General features: G+C 42.7%; 1 pseudogene; it reads right to left on the reverse strand.

The window, feature by feature from the left end:
- Nucleotides 1-678: 678 nt before the first annotated feature.
- On the reverse strand, nt 679-1,596 carry LOC102251213 (annotated as a pseudogene).
- Nucleotides 1,597-7,948: the final 6,352 nt, after the last annotated feature.

Raw genomic sequence — 7,948 nt, forward strand, 5'->3', positions numbered from 1 at the left:
GAACTCATCAAATTGTATACTTTCAATATCTACTGTTCATTGTATGTCAGTATATTTCAATAAAGTTGAAAATGCATTATGAACATATCTGGGTGGGAGATTTTCACCCAATTTTTACTTCTTTATACAGGTATCATTTCAGTAAAGCAAAGTTCCTTTCTTTAATGACATGAGGGCTTATGTGCCTTAAATTCATACTCTAGTACTGGTGGGAAAATGACCCATATTTCACTTCCCTGAACTCTATTTTATATGATTCCCTTTTATTTATTTCAAATTTTTCTTAAGTTGAGCTATAGTGGGGTTCACTGATCTAAGAGTCATCATATGCCCACCACTTTGATCTTATTTTATGAGTCCAGAGCTCAATCACTCAATATCATATTCATTTAGTATTAGAAAGATGACAATTATGCCAATTCTTGGCCAGGTCTTATAAACTGGTAATTTAAAAATGAATTAAACATATGACTTGCCTCCAGTAAGTCAGTCCACTGTCTGGTGTCTTCAAGCTTGAGGAACACCTCCTGCCACAGCCTTCTGGGGGTTCTCCTTCATCTCACTGAGTCTAGCCCATTCATGTATCACATGTGCTCACTGATGTTGGAAAGAATTTGGATGGAAAAGTCATGTAGGCTGTGTCCCAGGTTTGTTGCTGGTACCCATGTTTCTGTGACTTCATTCTAGTGTTTTAGCCCAGCCTGTCACTCCTAGGAAAGCCCTCTTCACATCTTAGTTCCTAAGACTGTAGATGATGGAGTTGAGGAAGGCAGAAATGACATTGTAGAATAGAGCCAGCTTTTTGTCCTTTTATGGGGAGGCCTCAGAGCCAGGTCTTATTTACATAACCAAAAATGGAATAGAGAACGTAGTAACCGTGGTGATGTGGGAGGCACAGGTGGAAGAGGCCTTGAGTCACCCTTGGGCAGAGTGATTCCTCGGGATGGCAGCAAAGATACTGATGTAGACAATGATGATGAGGAAAAGTGGGACCAACAGAAGGATGAAGCCCAAGATGAAGTTCACCTGGTCACTGAGAGATGTGTCCACACAGGTTAATTTCAAGACTGCAGGTACTTCACAGAAGAAGTGATTGATCTCATTGGGATCACAATAGGGAAGAATTAGTAGCAGATGACACCCCAGAATCCACAGATGACCACCATTCACCCACACAGCAAAGAGCTCATGATGCCTTTATACCTCAGGGATAGCCAATGGCCACATACCTGTCATAAACCACCACTGCAAAAAGTCAAGACTCAGTGATTCCCAGCATCAGGAAGCTGTACGTCTGGGCCGCACATCCAATGCAGGTAACGGTCTTCCTCTTGCAAACTAGATGTGCCAGCATTTGGGACACTGTGGTGGTGACATAGCCCATATTTGGAATGGATATGACTGAGGAAAAAGTGCATGGGTGTGTGGAGGCAGGAGTCCATGCACATCAAGATGATAATAACCCCATTTCCCAGAAGGGAGATGAGGTGAAGGAGAGGAAGACAATAGAATAACGTTGATCTCTGTGTTAGTGGAGAGTCCTAGAAGAATAAACTCAGTAAGAGAGCTGCGGTTTCCCCAGAGGAAATCTTGCATCCCTCCCCTATTGCAGAGAAAGAACAGAACCATCATTAATAAGGTGAAAGTTCCAAATCTAGTAGCAAAGTAACTGCATATTAGGACCCCCGCAAAGCTGGGCTTCTAGGAATATATCCCAAGAAACCAGAAACACCAATCAGAAAGGATACATGCACCCCTATGTTCATAGCAGCACAATTTACAATAGCTAAGATTTGGAAACAGCCCAAGTGCCCATCAGCAGATGAGTGGATTACGTCTGATGGCTATTGTTTGCTGGCTGTTGTCATTTTTTTATTTGGAAATCTAAGGGAAAAGAGGTCAGTGCCCTTAACTAAGTAGTCAGGTATTGCATGTTTTAAAATTTCTTATAGCACACTGGTTGAAAATCGCTGATGTAGTCAAAAAAGCCCTGTGAGCCAGGAAATGGGATTTGGGACCAAGCTCTACAACCATCTCTCCCCATGACTTGTAGATAAGTTATGTCATCTCCCTGGGCTGAGCCCTTGTACATATAAGGAAATAGACGCTCAGAGAGGTGAAGCAATTTGCCCAAGGCCACTCAGCTGGTAAGTAGCAAAGCTAGGATTCAAACCCAGTTCTCTTTGGGCCAAAGTCCTACACTTGCCCTTTTGCTAATCTGCCTCCTCTGAGGTGGCTGGTCATCACTATGGTGGCACCAACCACTATGTACCAGTGCTGAAAACCCAGCAGAGCACCAGCCCTGAGGGACCTAAGGTGAAAGGGAAGAGAGAGGTACCGCTCTCGCCCACGTTGCTCTCCTGCATGTGGCAGGCTGTTCCTAGGAAGGCTGGGCGCCTCAGGCAGCTGGTAGGCGGGTGTTGGACGCTGCTCAGCCACCTTTGGAATAAGTACTTTCGTGCGGATGTTACAAAGGCGAGCTGCCAAAGGACTTACATGCATGCATATTAGCATATCCAATGGACACAGGCACTGGGGCGGTGGGGGCTTGCCTGGGGTGGGAATGGCTTCGGGGGGGGGGGGTCAGTTGGGGAAGAAGAAGACATATGTAAAACTTTAGACAATAATAAAAAAAAAGCAAGTCAGAGAGATAGAGAAGTGAGCAGAGGATCAAAGGACAGAGCAAGAAGCACAGGCAGGAAGGGACACACAGATGTGAGGACTTACAGACAGTAGAGGGAGCCCCTGCCACTCTTCACCTGCTTTGGGGCTCTGTGTGAGCTTGGGCCAGGAGTTCTAGGCGCTCTCCTTTGAAACTCTGCGCCCAGGGGCCCTGATTCCCCTGGCAACACATCCGATGACTTTCCAATGAGCTCCCAGCACCTCTGAATTCCCTGAGGTCTGAATATCAAGCATGAACTTCATCACCTAGTACTAAAGACTATGTACGGCCAGCCTCCCTGAGCCTCCCAGCCAAGCCTCAACTGCTCCCCACAGCCCTTGTTCTGGTCAGGCCAGTCTTCTGCTTGTCCACGCCCTCCCATGCTCCATGTTTTCTCTGGATTCGTGTCAGGCTGCATGGGTCCCTGATTTCCCACACTTACCAGCTGTGTGACTTTGCGCACGTTTCAAAAACCTGTCTGGGTCTCTAGGCCTTTTGACAGTAAAATAAAACCTGCTTAATAGGGTCTTAGTGAAAATAAAATGTGTCAATAAGTATAAAGCTTTTAGGACTGCCTGGCTTATCGTAAGTCATCTATAAAGTTATTCATCTCCCAATTATGCACCTGCCATGCTCCCCACTTAAAGGTCCTCTTCCCTCATAACTTCAAGTCTCCCATAAATTCCAGATTCACCTTCCTCAAGAAAGCAGCTGTGAATACTTTGACCCTCTCTGTCCTCCTGCTACGCATTACTCTCCATCGCTGTTCTTGGGATTCCTGAGTGACCTGTGAGGGGTCCAAGGAGCTCATCCCTCTAAGGGGTCCAGCTGCACCCTCCAGTCTAATACAACTGAATGACTTCTGTCTCAACATATACCAGCTCCCTTGGGCACCTCCACTTTCTGTCTTCCAACACACATTTCACATCTCTCCCCTGGGCCAGATCTGAAGAAAGATCATTTAGAGCCAAGAGGAAAATTTTACCCGTAAATAAGCACTTACAAACCAGTGTTTTTTCCAAGGGAATGACATTTACATTAGGCCTTTAGCATGCAATAAAATATTCTATAAGGAAAGGAATGACAAACCAGTGTTTTCAGGGTGTTCAGTGAGGTTTGCACCCAATGCAAGGGCTCTGAAGATGTAGCAACTAAGTTTTTCCAAGGGAATGACATTTACATTAGGTCTTTAGCATGCAATAAAATATTCTATAAGGAAAGGAATGAGAATCTTAGACATTGCAGGCAAACACAGTCTGGGTAATAGCAAAGTACACATAGCATGTTTGGGAAACGAAAATTATTTGGTGGGTTGATCTGAGAGTGTACATCTGAGTTGGAGTTAGGAGAGAAGTTGAAGAGGAAAGCAGGGCTAGGTTTAAAAATGCTCTTAAGCATCGGCCTGCTGACTGAAGGGTCCCAGGTTCGATTCTGGTCAAGGGCACATGCCTGGGTTGCGGGCTCCATCCCCAGTCGGGGGCGTGCAGGAGGCAGCCAATCAATGATTCTCTCTCATCACTGATGTTTCTATCTCTCTCTCCCTCTTCATCTCTGAAATCAATAAAGAAATATATTTTAAAAAAATACAGGTATATGAAAAGTTGCCTCAACACCATTAATAACCAGGGAAATGAAAATCAAAACCATCATGAGATATCACCTCACACCTTTTAGAATGGCTATAATGAAAAAGACAAGAGATGACAAGTATTGACAAGGATGCGAAGAAAAGATGATCCTGGTGCACTGTTGGTGGGAATATAAATTGATGTCTCCACTAAGGAAAACAGTATGGAGGCTTCTCAAAAATTATAAAAATAGAACAACCATTTGACTCAACAATTCCACTTCTGAGTGTATATCCAAATGAAATGAAAACAGGATGTTGAAAAGATATCTGTACTCCCATGTTTGATGCAGCACTATTCATAATAGCCAAGATATGGAAACAAACCAAATGTCCATCTACACTTGAATGGATAAAGGAGATGTGGTATATACACACAATGGAATATTACTCAGCCACGGGAAAGAAGGGAATCCTGCCATTTGCAACAACATGGATGGACCTTAAGGGCATTAAGTGAAATAAGACAAATAAGTATGGTACCACTCATATGTGGGGTCTAAAAACAAAAAGAAAATTTTTCAAAATCATAGAAAGAGAGAATAGAGAAGTGGTTGCCAAAGTGGGTAAGGGAAATAGGGAGAGGTTGGTAAAAGGGTACCAAATGTTAGCTATTAGATGCATAAGGTCTGAGGAGCTCATGTAAAACATGATAACTGTGGTTGATAAGACAGTATTATAGCTCGGCCCGGCTGGTATGGCTTAGTGGTTAAGCATTGACTCAGGAACCAAGAGGTCACCAGTTCAATTCCCAATCAGGGCTCATGCCCGGGTTGCAGGCTTGATCCCCAGTAGGGGGCATGCAGGAGGCAGCCAATTGATGTTTGATGTTTCTTTCTCTCTCTCTTAAAATCAATAAAAACATATTTTTTAAAAAGACTATTATAGAATTGAAATTTGCTAAGACATTAGTACTTAAATGTTCTCACACACACACAACAAAAAAGATAAATATATGAGTTGATGGATGTGTTCATTAACTAGCTGGGGGGATCCTTCCACAATGCATTTGTATATCAAATCACCACGATGTACATTTAAATATCTTATAATTTTATGTCAATTATACCTCAATAAAGCTGAAAAAAATTAAAGTATATATACCTTTTGACCTAATAGTGAAAATGTCATTTATATCATTATTATGTTATGATATCATTAAATCCCTCCACCTTAGGAAAAAGAGAACAAAATTACATTTCTGCATGTCCATAGGTATACAAAATTAAAGCATATTTTTTAAAATCTGAAAACAGACTTAACTTCTGGTGTGGGGACTAGTATGAAAGAGAGGATCCAAGGGGACTTTTACCTATCTATATTATTTGAATGTTTATAATGAGTGTATTAATGTTTATCTGATCATTAGAAAAAATTTTAAAGAAATTACAAGTAATAACAATGAAAACATTTTTGAGGGGCTTCTGATGTAACCAGGCTATCACTGTCACCTTTAGGCTCCTACTAGCTCTGATCTTTAGTAACTGACTTGCACTCCAAGGTTTGTTCAAGGTGGAGAAACACTTCTCAGGCAGTGTAGCCACCTGAATTCAAGGCCTGCCTTAAGATTGTGTGTGTGGCTTTCCAGGAGCAATCATAAGCCCCCCCGACTTAGAGCCACGGAGAATTCCCGGTGAGCTCTGCATTAGTTTGCTACTTCCCAGGAGGATATAAGGACTATCAATTATACCGAGAACTACACTCTTCTCATCCCAATTAAGCTAGATATTCTATCTTAATCACTTTTCCTCCCCTCCACCCCCGCTGTGTGTTTCCAAGTTTACTCCCCAGTTACTGAGAGCCACTCTTGGGTGCCTCTGCCCCAGAAGTCCTCCTTGCTGGCTACGGCCCAATTAAGCCACAGTTGAGAAGTCCTGGGAGGCTTGTTAAATTCGGTGCTTAAGAATAGGGAAGGGACATCATTAAGAACTTCAGCTTATTACTCAGCTGGGCCAATATCAGTAGCTAAGCAGGAAGTCAGAAGTGACTCAGTGCCCCTCAGAGGCATCTGAAAACACTTGTTTTAACTTTTATCTAATTTTATCCCAGGTGTGTGCACTAGCTACTAAGCACATACCCAAAGCACCTTCACTTTCACCACCACCATCACCCTGTTATTTTCATCAAATATTACATCATCATAACCTCATCACCCCATTAGTATTCTCATTGTCACTTCCATTCATCATCAGCTCCCAAGTCTCATCCTTTCTCTATTGCATTATCATTCTCAATATTACCACCTATCTCATCAGCTCACCACCACCATCATCAGTATTATCATCATCCCCCTTATCACTGCAAAATCATTCATGCCTTTGACCATTAAGTATAATTTCAGCTATAGAGTTTTTATAGATGTTCTTTCTCAAGTTAAAGAAGTCCCTTCTATTCCTTCATAGGTGGAGAGTTTTTATGAGAAATGGATGTTGAATTTTGTCAATGCTTTTTCTATATCTATGGAGATGGTCATATGGTTTTTAGTTTGTTACTATGATGAATTACAGTGATTTTCTAATGTCAAATCAACTGTGCATCCCTACAGTAAGTCCCACTTGGTCATGATATATTGTACTTTTGTGGTAGGCAGTTAGACATGAGCAGAGCAAGGACGACAGGCCAGGTACAAAAGGTCACCAGGACAGAAAGCCCTGGGTGCTTAGCAAAGGACAATTATAGGGTGGGACCTCACCCTCAGGTGAGTTTTCCTCCCCTAGCATATCGTGGTCATGCAGTTTGGACCCCCTGACCTTTCCTCCCTAGAGATAACATCTAGGCCTCAGTTGTATTTCTGCTCCAGGCCCAGAAAAGCAGCAAAACCAGACAAGCAATACCAAGGCAGACCTCAGGACAAGCTGCATTGAATAATGACCTCCTACCCTGGCGCTCACCAATCCATCTGTGGAGACCCCTACCCTGAAAGGACACACGTGGGAAGCTGCTAACTATTCTATTGAGATCTTTCCCTGGGACCTCCCCTAAGATCTCCACCCTGAAAACCCCGAGGTGGAGGACCCAGGGCAGAGAGCTCTCTCTTCAGGGAGCACACCGAGCCTTTCCTTTCCTCCTCCTCCCCAACCCTCCTCCCCGCTGCTCCCCAGGCACATTACCATTACCTTCCTCACTTCTAAGTTCCAAGGGCCCTTCCTTTACCTGTATAATTTGTTTCCTAAACCCATTTCGTCTGTGAATTACTTCTTCTACCTCTGTGATTTTCCAAACAAATGTTCTCATAGTTTGTCTGGGCTCTAAATTCTTTCCTAGCGAGAACTCAAGTGCCGAGGTTACTGAACCCAGGTCCAGTCTGACCCCACCAGTCTAACACTTGGTGCTGTTCTTCCAGCCCCCAACAATATGATTGTCTGACCACTATGCTGTACACTAGTATGTTAGAAAAGTAATAATAAATGGAGAATTATATTAACTGGGAAAAAAAAGGAGAAGAATTCAGTGTGTGTCCTGAATCTGAGGATTAATGAGTTTTAGCATTTCTGGAACAGACTTAGTTACTATCACTTCAAATATTTCTCTTCCTCATTCTCTCTACTTTCTCCTTTTTGTATTTATTAGACATGTTAGACTTTAAAATTTTGTTCTACATACTTCTCAATATTACTGTCATATTAAATGGTTCTGATCATCAAATTTTGATATGCAGG

This window comes from Myotis brandtii, unplaced genomic scaffold (assembly GCF_000412655.1).
Source record: "Myotis brandtii unplaced genomic scaffold, ASM41265v1 scaffold220, whole genome shotgun sequence".
Lineage (NCBI taxonomy): Eukaryota > Metazoa > Chordata > Mammalia > Chiroptera > Vespertilionidae > Myotis > Myotis brandtii.